The 11,208-nt window shown below is 35.5% G+C and overlaps 1 pseudogene; it reads right to left on the bottom strand.

Annotated features, from left to right (window-relative positions):
• Window positions 1–2,317: 2,317 nt before the first annotated feature.
• LOC113191255 (olfactory receptor 51G2-like) lies at window positions 2,318–3,273 on the bottom strand (annotated as a pseudogene).
• Window positions 3,274–11,208: the final 7,935 nt, after the last annotated feature.

The raw sequence follows: 11,208 nt of genomic DNA, 5'->3' as shown, positions 1-11,208 counted from the left end.
GGAAAAAGCATGTCATGTGTTGACCTTGACCATGTGTTGTCATCTGTATACTGATCATTAATGAGGCTATGTTTGAAGCTTGGATATCTTTTCTGAGTTTCAGCAGTATTTATTAGGTGAGTTGGATATAATTGTTTGATTTCCTGCAGATATTCTGCATTATGTGGCTATAAAATTGAATTCATCATCTTTTTATCCACCTTTATTTCAGTGCTAGTAAAATGCCACCATCTACCTACTCATTGAAATAAAAAAAATAAAAGTCTAATCTATCACCAAAAGATTATAGAAAATGAGAGTGGAATAAAGGTCACCAGAGGCTGGGAAACTAAAGGGGAAAAAAAGGGCAAACAAATTTGGTCAATGAGTACAGTTAAACAGAAGGAATAAGCTCTCTGGTGTTGTATTGCACAGTAGGGTAAATAGAGTTAATGGTAATTCATGTATATTTCAACATAGCTAGAAAATAAGATTTGAAATGCTTTCATCACACACAAAAATGCTAATTATTTAAGGTGATCAACATGCTAATTACCCTGATTTGATCATTATACATGAATCCAAACATCAGATTAGGGCTGGGTATATAGCTCAGTTGGTAGAGTGCTTGCCTCACATGCACAACCCTGGATTTGATACTCACCACCACAAAAACAAAAACAAAACAAAAAACACATCACATTGCACCCCATAAATATGTACCATTTTATATGTGAATAAAAAGTAAAAATTAAAAACAAATTCCAGTTAGAATAGATTGTGGGATAGGTGTAGTCAACACCTCAATGCAGTGATTCTTCTGTGAATTAATGCTATTAGTAGGGGAACCACATATAGGTGAATGGCTTAATTTTAATTAACAAAACATTTTTGTTAATAATAACTGTATAATAAAGATGTCTCTCTGTGATGTTTCTTGAATAATACATGATGTACTTGGCTTTTCATTAAGATTTTGTTTCATCATTATAAACTCCAATTATGATACATAATTACTACAGTGTGCCTCTTGGTATTTCAGAGAATAAGCAAACAGTCTGAGACTGTAGAAACTTGTTAGGCTAATTCTTTCTTTTACTTGTGCTACCTTTCAAAATTATGATTTTGTTTTCTGGTATTACTTATAATCTCTTTGCTGCTTCAATCCCAGTTTGTGTCCCTTTTGTTTCCCTCATAAGTCAATATAATGAGTAGCTGAAGAGCAAAAATGTTATGAAGTATTTATAAAGCAATTACTACTGCATTTAGTATGAATGCTACTATAATAAATTCCATGCATTTTATGTTAAAGTCATCTTTCATTTAAAGTTGAGCAACTAGTTGTGTTCAAGGTTGAGGATATTAAAAAAAAGAAAAACAACAGCTGAGAAAATTATGCTTGGAATTGTTTCCATTCTTGAGATTAAAAAGGTTAGTTAGCAATTCTAACCAAATAAACTAGCAGTTTAAAAACTGAATAACAATACCATCTTAAAAATTTCTACAGAGAAAAAGAAAATAAAATCAGCAAAATCTTAGAATGTATTAGAAAGTTTCTCTAAAAGTGAAACTATAAAGTCCTTATATAGGCATGATGACTGGCACACAGCTGTACCTGCATTAATTGCCTCATGAGCACTTTGCCCTTGCCAGGAGTCTTCCTAAAATGAGTAACCTATTCAACCACTCAATCTTCCATCCAATAACGAAACCAAACACTAATATATGGAAAGTGCCATGTTCAGGGGAGGGGATGCAATGGTGAACCTGAGAGATACACTAGCTGACTTCATGAAACTATATCTTTTTTTTTTTTTAGTTGTAGATGGACAGAATGCCTTTATTTTATTTATTTATTTTTATGTGGTGCTAAGGATCAAACCCAGTGCCTTACCTTATTCATGCTAGGCAAGAGCTCTCTCTACTACTAAGTTACAGCCCCAGCCCCATGAGCACTATTACATGATGGATAATTTTAAGAGTGCTTCTAATATCAGTGAATTCCAAATATATCCATTACTCTATTTGCCAAAAAAAATTTTCTCCTACGTTTTAAAACAAAGCATTATCTACCTACTTCTATGTTTGTAAAATTCCTTAACTGATGTTTGTCCCTTTTCCATTTAGAATTGTTTCCTTCATGAGTCTTAAACCATATGTACCTTTCCTTCAAAATATATCATTTCTGCCCATGATGAGATTTCTTGAGGATCCATGAAGACAGATGGTGCCTCTTTCTTACATTCTTCTCCTCACTAAGGGACTCACTATGTGTTCGGTGGCTCATTAATCAATTGCACAATTAATGTCTCACCTTTACTTTCTTTCTGCCAAATATTTAATGACTCCTTATGTCACTGATGCCAGCTCCACATGACAAGAAGATGCGCAGCATCCTCAGTCGGATCTGCTTGGTCTTGATGGTATACACCACTGGATTGAGCACTGGCGGTATAAGAAAGTGGAGATAGGAGAGCGCCACACGGCTGCAGGGGGAAGCCCACTTCCCAAACCGGTGGATCATGGACAGGCCGATCATAGGTGTGTAGAAGAGCAGAACTGAACAGATGTGGGAGACACAGGTATTGAGGGCTTTCAACCGCTCAGCCTTAGAGGCAATGGACAACACTGGAGGATTAGCCCATAGGAGAGAATAATGAGCACCGAGTCCACACCCAGCGTAGAGAGAACAACAAAGAGGCCGTAGGCACTATTGATGTGGGTGTCAGCACAGGCCAGCTTCATGACATCCGGGTGCAGGCAGTAGGAATGGGACAGCAGGTGGTTCCGGCAGTAAGGCAGCTTCTTCAGCATGATGGGGGCTGGGACGTGGAGACCCACACTGCGCACCACGATGGCCAATCCCAAACTGGCAATCCGGGGATTTGTGAGGATGGTGCCGTAGCGCAGGGGTTTGCTGATGGCCACAAAACGGTCAAAGGCCATAGTCAGCAGCACAGAGGACTCCATGACAGAGAAGGTGTGGATGAAGAAGAGCTGCGCCAAGCACAAGTCCACCGCCACCTCTCTGAGCCCCAGTATGTAGATGGGAAGCATAGTGGGCAGCGTGGAGGCAGATAGGCCCAGGTCTGTCACTGCCAGCATCGATAGAAAGTAATACATGGGCTGGTGAAGCGAGGGTTCCGACCTCACCACCCACAGGATCAGGCTGTTCCCTGCCAGAGAGGCCACATACATAGCACACAAAGGGATGGAGAGCCAGATGTACACAGCCTCCAGGCCTGGGAGGCCAGTCAGCAAAAAGGAGGTGCTCGTGTGGTTGAAGTGTGACATGGTGACCCAGAACTGCAGAACTCCAGGTGAAGTGTAGTCACTGGCTCTAAAATCAAATGGTTTGCTGGGTCACAACATCTTTTGTACACGATGATCTTAGGAAAGCTCCCAACATGTTTTTCTAGTCTTACTATTTATCCAATTATTTCTTATAGCTCAAGAAGAAGGGTTCTTTAAAAAATAGATGAAATATTATAAATAGTATAACATGTGAGTCTTAAAAGGGACTAAGGCAATATTGTTTCCAATATGCCATTACCCCTAATGGGAAATTAACTCTAATTTCCACCATTTATTATGTTAAATTTGGGACTAGAATCCAGATGTTCATTATTCCTATGAAGTTTATTTTCAAACTACCTTGCAACAGATACTTCTCCAATTCACTGAATATGAGAATTTTTCAGAGGCATCTTCTTTCAGTAATAACAACATACAACAAAGCAAGTCCCTTTACCATGTCAGCCTACCTATATGAGCACACAAATACAACTTAATCACATTTGCAATTTAAAATGCCAAGGAATGGCAAAAGGTTTAGACTTTTATCCAAATATGATTCATTCTCTGAGTGACTATGTTCATGTGGACCAGTTAAATAGGATGACTCTTAACTCTCAGAGTATGAAAAAAAAAAAGAAATATATATATATATATATTAATGCTAATCTATAACTATTTAACATTATATCAACAAGAATATTTAAAAAGCAGAAAATTGCATTTACTTACCCAGAAGCCAGGGCTTAAACCAATTTAAACTAATTTCCAGAGATATACAATAATCCATGTATAAAACTTGTGTCTTCCCTACCTTCTCTCCCTTGAACTTCAGCCCACCTTCCTATAATTAACTCATTATGAGTTTTATATTTGGAGAACACAGTAAAAGACAACTCATTTTGAACATTTTACCCCCTTCCTCCTAATCCTAATCAAAGAATAGATTTTTCTGGATTTTTTTTTTTCACAAATGCAAAACATCACAGAACAACAATGAGAAAGAACAACTTAAATTTGAGGATCAGATAATCATATACTTAGAGGTCAGTGTTATTTATTTATTTATTTTTTTTGGTGGTAGTGGTTTGATTTTCTCGATTTTCTCTTAGTCCTATCACCCTTCCTCTCCATGGTCATAAGATATGCAATCTTTGAATAAGCCCACAATGAATTGTGTCACTTTTTCTTCTGCAGATAAAAACATACAAGTATCACTTTATTCTATCACTTTGTCACTGTACCCAGCACAAGTCTTTACACCACTATTTCAATTAAAGAACTTTATTAAGCTTTTTCACGTGTACCATTTTAAAGTATCTTAACCCTCAGTCGCTGATAGAGTGGTTTTCCGGACTAAGAAGTTTAATCATTTAAAATTCAAGTCTATAAGTTTGTCACTTCAACTAAAAGGGAAGAACCTAGGACTGAAAATTATTCTGGCCGACTTCCTGTTTTGCATTCTGAATAATGAGTCCTATAACAACTGATGTTGAAGACAAACACCAGCTGTTGAAGAAAAGACTCTAGCTAGGCACAAAACTTTTTCTTAGGTCAAACAATTGGCCTGCCTCCCACCCCCAGGAATTCTTTTCATTTTTTAAAATTTCATATATGATGATTACTCATTTTTTTAAGTTTTTAATTAATTTATTTATTTTTGATAATCTGTCAAACTATCCAAATTAGATGCTTGTTTCATTCGGTAATTAAACTCTCCAAGGTGCTCTTTTAAATGCAAGGATTAAAGGTATGACATAATAATAATAATAATAAGGTTCCAATATAAAAGAAACATCAGAATAAATATTATTTCAAATATTTAAATAAAAGAGAACAAAGTGGAAATAGACAGGGGTATTATATAAGATTGAAAGTTTAAATAATAAATAGGTCTCTGAAGAAGGTATATTGGGATAAGAGAATATAGATGACCAGAGTCCAGTCAATCATTTGAGAAAACTGGTTTACATGCCAAGGTGGGGGCCACTGCTTTCTGTGCTTAACATGTCTATTGACTCTGATAGTGTGAACATATCCAGCCTACGTCCCACAAGGGTGGTGGAAATGGTGTTCCCCTTGGTGGAATGGGCTGGCTGATAAATGAAAGCTAAGAAAAATAGAACGCCTAAAAAAACCACAGAACACAGAAAGTATTTTTAAAAAACAGGGGCAAGAGGGGCAAACTGACCAGACAGATCAAGTTTCTAGACTAAAATAGAAAAAATAGAGCTCGTGCCATGCCTGCTTTATTTATATCAGGGAACATCAAAGGCCTTCCTTAGAATGTTCTTCACCAAAAAAGGTTAAAGGTGGGTTGTCCAGTTCCCAAGAGATTACGACCATCTCTGGAGCTACTATGAGGGATCTTTGTAGTAGAGTGGAGATAAAGGTCATGTGCTTTGGTCAAGCTATTGCATGGGAGAGCCAAAGATATTTCTCAAGGTTAGACTTAAATCTCCCTGGCTGCCATACCAAGAGAAGACCCTCAAGTAATTCACAGGTGGCTTCCTGCAGACACATGGGAACTTGTAACAATTACAAATTATTAGGTCTTACTCAAACCCTTTCGAATCATGATTTCTTGGGTTAAAGCCTAGAATTTAGTTTTAACAATCCCTCAATGTGAATTTGATGTACAGCAAAGTTGAGAACTATTGCTGTATGTTATTGCTCTGTAAACGGCTGACCACAATGCTGGTCAGTTCCATTAAAACACGGAAGGGAGAAGAAAAAGTTATGAATTAAGGTGAATAAAGTCTCCCTGAGAGAAAAGCTTCCATTCTCAGTGCAAAACTCTGAGGTGGTTCCAGCAAGGATGCTCAGATGCCAACACAGATTCTTTGACAGGAGTCAAGGAATATGATCCTAATAAAAAAGAATACCATGATTTTCCTGATGATTTATCATGAAAAGTACCAAATTGTTAATAAGGTAATCTGAATGGGTGCTGAATTCTGCTGCTGTTAGAAGTGAGGCATGTGGCTTTACTGCTCCTACATATAGATTTCTGAATTTCTAGTCAATTACTGAGATATGGAGCAAATGTGTAATAAAGTGAAAAAAAAATAATATGTTAGAGGACATGGGGGAAGACCTAGACATTCAAATTTAGTGAATACTCTCTAACCTCTAATTCTCCATCTTAAATTCACCCTATACTGTTTCTTTAAAATCAGAGGAAATCAGTTACACACACACACACACACACACACACACACACACACTTTAATAAACTGAAAGGTCCTTTTCTTCATGTGTAGGTCTGTGATGAATGTCACAACAATTTTTTTTAGTATAGGCAGAGTCAGATTTTCTGGCATTATTTCACTTTTAAAAAATCATGAAAGAGACTGATATTCTCACACATATGGAACATATTATGTAAGCATAGTTGAACTCAGATGATTGCTTAGAGGAGACTTGTTGAGTGAAAGGATTTAGTGATTAAAAACCAGAATATATTAGAAAATGCAGGACATCTGTTTCTTGTCCTGGCTTCACAAAAAAAAAAAAAAAAAAAACATGGGGGAAAAGAACAAAACAAAGCCTTGGACTTTAGCAATAGCCATGTCTCCGAAAATGTTAAGCAGCCACTATGGGCTTTTAATATCTACTCCTTTTGGCAGATTTTGAATCAGCTATCGGTCTGTGGCTTCACAGAGTACTTAAAGCAGGAATCTGTGTTGCTTCTTCCATACTAATGACCATTTTCTTCTACTACCACAACAGAATTCAGAACCACATAATTAATAGCCAATACTATGGCATGATAGAAATAAGAGGATATAAGATACAAATTTCATGTTCAAAAAGGATTCTTTTCTCACACTATATACACACTTATTTAAGTACCTTACTGATTTAAGTTTACATCTGAAAAAGGCTAACTAGTGAATTGTACTATTTACATGGCATATAAATCTCACAGGTTGTTTTTAATGGACAAAATAAAACGATGGAAGGAAAAACTCCTAGTGTTCTAAAAGTATTTAGAAAGTAAATAGTAATTGCTAATATTTATTTGTCTTTTAATTTTTCCTAAGGTTACTTACCATTCACAATGCAAGGAGCTATTCAAAGATTATTTTTCAAAGACTTAAAATGAGCTACAGTTAATCTTGACCAGCTGGGTTTATTTATTCAGATCATCTTTCTTTTACCTTACATTTTTTTTTTGATATGAAAAAGAAGTAGAACTCTCACAAACCAGCAACTCTCCCTGTCATTCTTATTCCTCAACCTTTTTCTCATTTAAGTTTATCTCCCTTGAGGGACACAGAATTAGTATTCCTAAAGGTTCAGGTACACATGGGTCAGGGTTGACTTAAGACTTTTGCTGATGTGTTTCTAGTCTATCTCCTAATTGCACATTTTATTGACTTTGCTTGTTATAACAGCACTTGGGGGAAATTCTTCAGGAAACTCATCCAACAGTCCCAGTTGGTACCTGAGGATGAAGAGCCCCTTTTCTTCCTCTACAACTTCCATGCCTTTTTTCATGATCTTAACTTAAAATAGTTTAACATTGCTTCTTAAATGATCACGAATAAGAACCTTGGCAGATGACTTTGACCTTTTCTTCTCTAATTCCCATATTATTGACTCACCCACAAGGAGATAAGAGTTGAGAACATGTCTCCTCCTGCTCAAGAATCCAGTGAGAGAGAGTTGTCTATGAAGAGTAATTTTACAGCAAATCAACCAATGCCCAAACATCATTCCCAGCTGAACAAACCAGGTGTCATGGGCTTTGCAGCAGTAATTGACTTTAATGATGTCATTGCTAAATGAGTTTTGCAAGAGGTAATTCTCCATCATGACTGGAAATCATTTGAGTCTGCAAAAGTCTTTTTTAAATTAATGATTTCCTTCATATTGTGTTAAGGAAACAATTGGCCTGTTTGATAATAAAAACTGTAATATCATAAAGACTGAAGAAAATAATCCTTGCCACTTATAGTTATGTAAGTTACACAAGCCCTTTAAGTCTCTTTTTATCATGTCTATAAAATATAGTAGTACTACTATTGGGAGATTATGTGTTCCTGAGGTTGAACTGTATGGGTTTGAATCTCAACTCTGTCATGAAATATCTCTTAAGTATTTGGTAACATTGTTTAGCCTCTGAATCATTCTGTTTCCTCATCTGTGAAACCGGAATGGTGAAAGAAAGGAAATTAATGCATCATATTATTTTGAGGACATATTCTCAATAGAATCCTATTCCTCTACCAAAAAGAATGAAATCGGGTCATTTGCAACAAGACAGATGGAACTAGAGATCATTATATTAAGGGAAATAAACCAGGCACAGGAACATGGTAACACATGACCTCATGTGGAATCTGAAAAGATTGGTCTCATACAAGATGAGAGTACAATGGCGGTTACCAGTGGCCAGGGAGAATAACAGGGAGGGAAGGTTGGGAAAACATTGATTAATGAGTAGAAAAATCATACTTAGGAAAAAGAAGTTCTGGCATGCTGTCGCACAGTATGATAGCAATAGATGACAATAATGTCATTATGTGTTTCAAAAACCTGAGGAAAGTGTTTTGAAAGCTTTCAACTTAAAGAAATGAAAAATGGTAGGGCACAGTGTGCACATCTATAATCTCAGAGGCTCAGGAGGCTGAAGCAGGAGGATCGAAAGTTCAAAGATAGCCTCAGCAAAAGTGAGGCACTAAGCAAGTCAGTAAGACACTGTCTCTAATGAAAGTACAATATAGGGCTGGGGATGTGGCCCAATGGTTGAGTACCCCTGAGTTCAATCCTAGGTACCACCACCCAAAAAAAGAAGTGACAAATGTTTGAGGAAGTAAATGTATTAAGATTTAAACATTATGCAGTGTATCTATGTATAGAAACAAAACACGGTACACAATAATGCATACAAATTTTTTATGCTTTCAACAATTAAAAATAAATAAAATAACATTAATTTAAAAATGACTTAGGTCACTATTAAAATAGTAAAATAATTACCTATCGTTTTAATATTATTATATAATATTTCAAATGTGTAATATAATTATATAACAAGTCACTATTATTCCTTATAAGTATATGTTAAAGATTTAATAGTAATAAAATGAAGTAATTTTCAACTTTGAGGACATGTTTCCCTAATTAAATAAAAAATCACAAAATTATAGAGGTCTTTCACGTCTTTTTGTTAGATGGATTCCAAAGTATTTTATGGGATAGTTTTACTAATTTCTTTTTCAGCAGATTCATCATCAGAGTTTAAGAACACAATTGGTTTATGAATGCTGATTTTGTATCCTCGTACTTTGCTGAATTCATTTGTGAGTTATAGAAATTTTCTGGTGGAGATTTTTTGGGGGAGGGTCTTCTAAATATAGGATCATGTCATCAGCAAACAGATAATTTGAGCTCTTGTCTTCCTATTGGTATCCCTTTAATTTCCTTATCTTGCCTAATTGCTTGGCTAGAGTTTCAAGGATTATTCTTAATAAGAGTGGTGAAAGTGGACATCCCTGACTTGTTCCTATTTTTAAAAGGAATGCTTTCAGTTGTTTTTCATTCAAAAGAATGTTGGCCTTGAGTTTGCCTATTGTGAAAGTTAACACACAATAAGAGGGAGGTGTAAAAAAAAATCACAAAATTAACCACAGCATTGAACACACAGGCAGCCTACTCAAGTTCTCATTGTATTAAAAAAAAAAAGTGTGTAAGTTGCTCTGTTTCACAATGTAAGTATAAAACAAAACAGAAAACTCAGTTTTAGTTATGCAAAATCCCAGACTATGAACACAATAAAATAGGACTACAAAACTCTCCACTTCAATAATAAAAAAGCAAGGGATGTTGAACATTTTCTAACAAATAACAACTCTAGCACCAGGCAATATATATGTAGTATATAAGATTTTGAAAATAAAGCATAGGTTTAATTCCTTCTGATAAAGAATAAAAAGAAATTACCTTCATCATAATAAAAAGAAATTACTTTCATAGTGGTCTAGGCTTTCTGCTTGACAATTCTTTAAAACTCAAATGGGCCAGGCACAGTGAACAAGCCTGTAATCCCCACAGCTTGGAAGTCTGAGTCAGGAGGATCAAAAACTCAAGGCAAACTTCAGCAATTTAGTGTGGTTCTAAGAAACTTAGCAAGACCCTGTCTCAAACTAAAAACTAAAAAGGGCTGAGGTGGTGACTCAGTGGTTAAAGATGAAAAAACTGTACTTTAAAGTTGGCAAATTTGTTTCAAAATTAACAATTTTGAAGATACAGGGGTTGAGCTGATGGGAAAATAAATCGTAAAAAATAGGATACAGGTATTTCTCTGCCATGGAAAGAAATTATGAACAAGAAATAGTATTTTTTAAACAGGTCTGAGAGGAAAATAAAGCACCTTGTAACCTATAATTTTTTTTTTTTTTTTTTGTACTGGAGATTGAACCCAAAGTCACTTAACCAGTCAGCACATCCCCATCCCCAGCCCTTTTATTTTTTTTAGAAGTTTCCCTACGTTGCTTAAGGTCCCACTAAGTTCCAGAGGCTGGCTTTGAACTTGCCACCCTCATACTTCAGCTTCCTGAGCCACTGGGATTTATAAGCATGACCATGCCTGGCCAATTTATAATTCTAATCTAATAAATTTTTTCTTCATAATTGAAGAAAACAAATAAAGATGTTGAAATGAGCAAAATCATAGTAAAAAAATGTTAAATGAAGTTTTTCAGACTGAATCAAAATAATACCAGCTATGAATCTGTATCTGTTCTAAGGACCACAAAGTATTTCATGAATTAAATCATGTTGGCAATTTTCTCATTTAGTAATTTATTTACATGTAAATCATGGTGTGCCCATAAGATGAAATGGAAGGAGAAATACAGTATTACTCAAAAATAAATATAAATAATGTGGATGGACCTCAATGGAATCCTGTTGAGTGAAAGAAGA

The sequence above is a fragment of the Urocitellus parryii genome, chromosome 4, assembly GCF_045843805.1.
Source record: "Urocitellus parryii isolate mUroPar1 chromosome 4, mUroPar1.hap1, whole genome shotgun sequence".
In the NCBI taxonomy this organism is placed as follows: Eukaryota; Metazoa; Chordata; class Mammalia; order Rodentia; family Sciuridae; genus Urocitellus; species Urocitellus parryii.
This window is presented reverse-complemented; position numbering and strand designations above follow the sequence as displayed.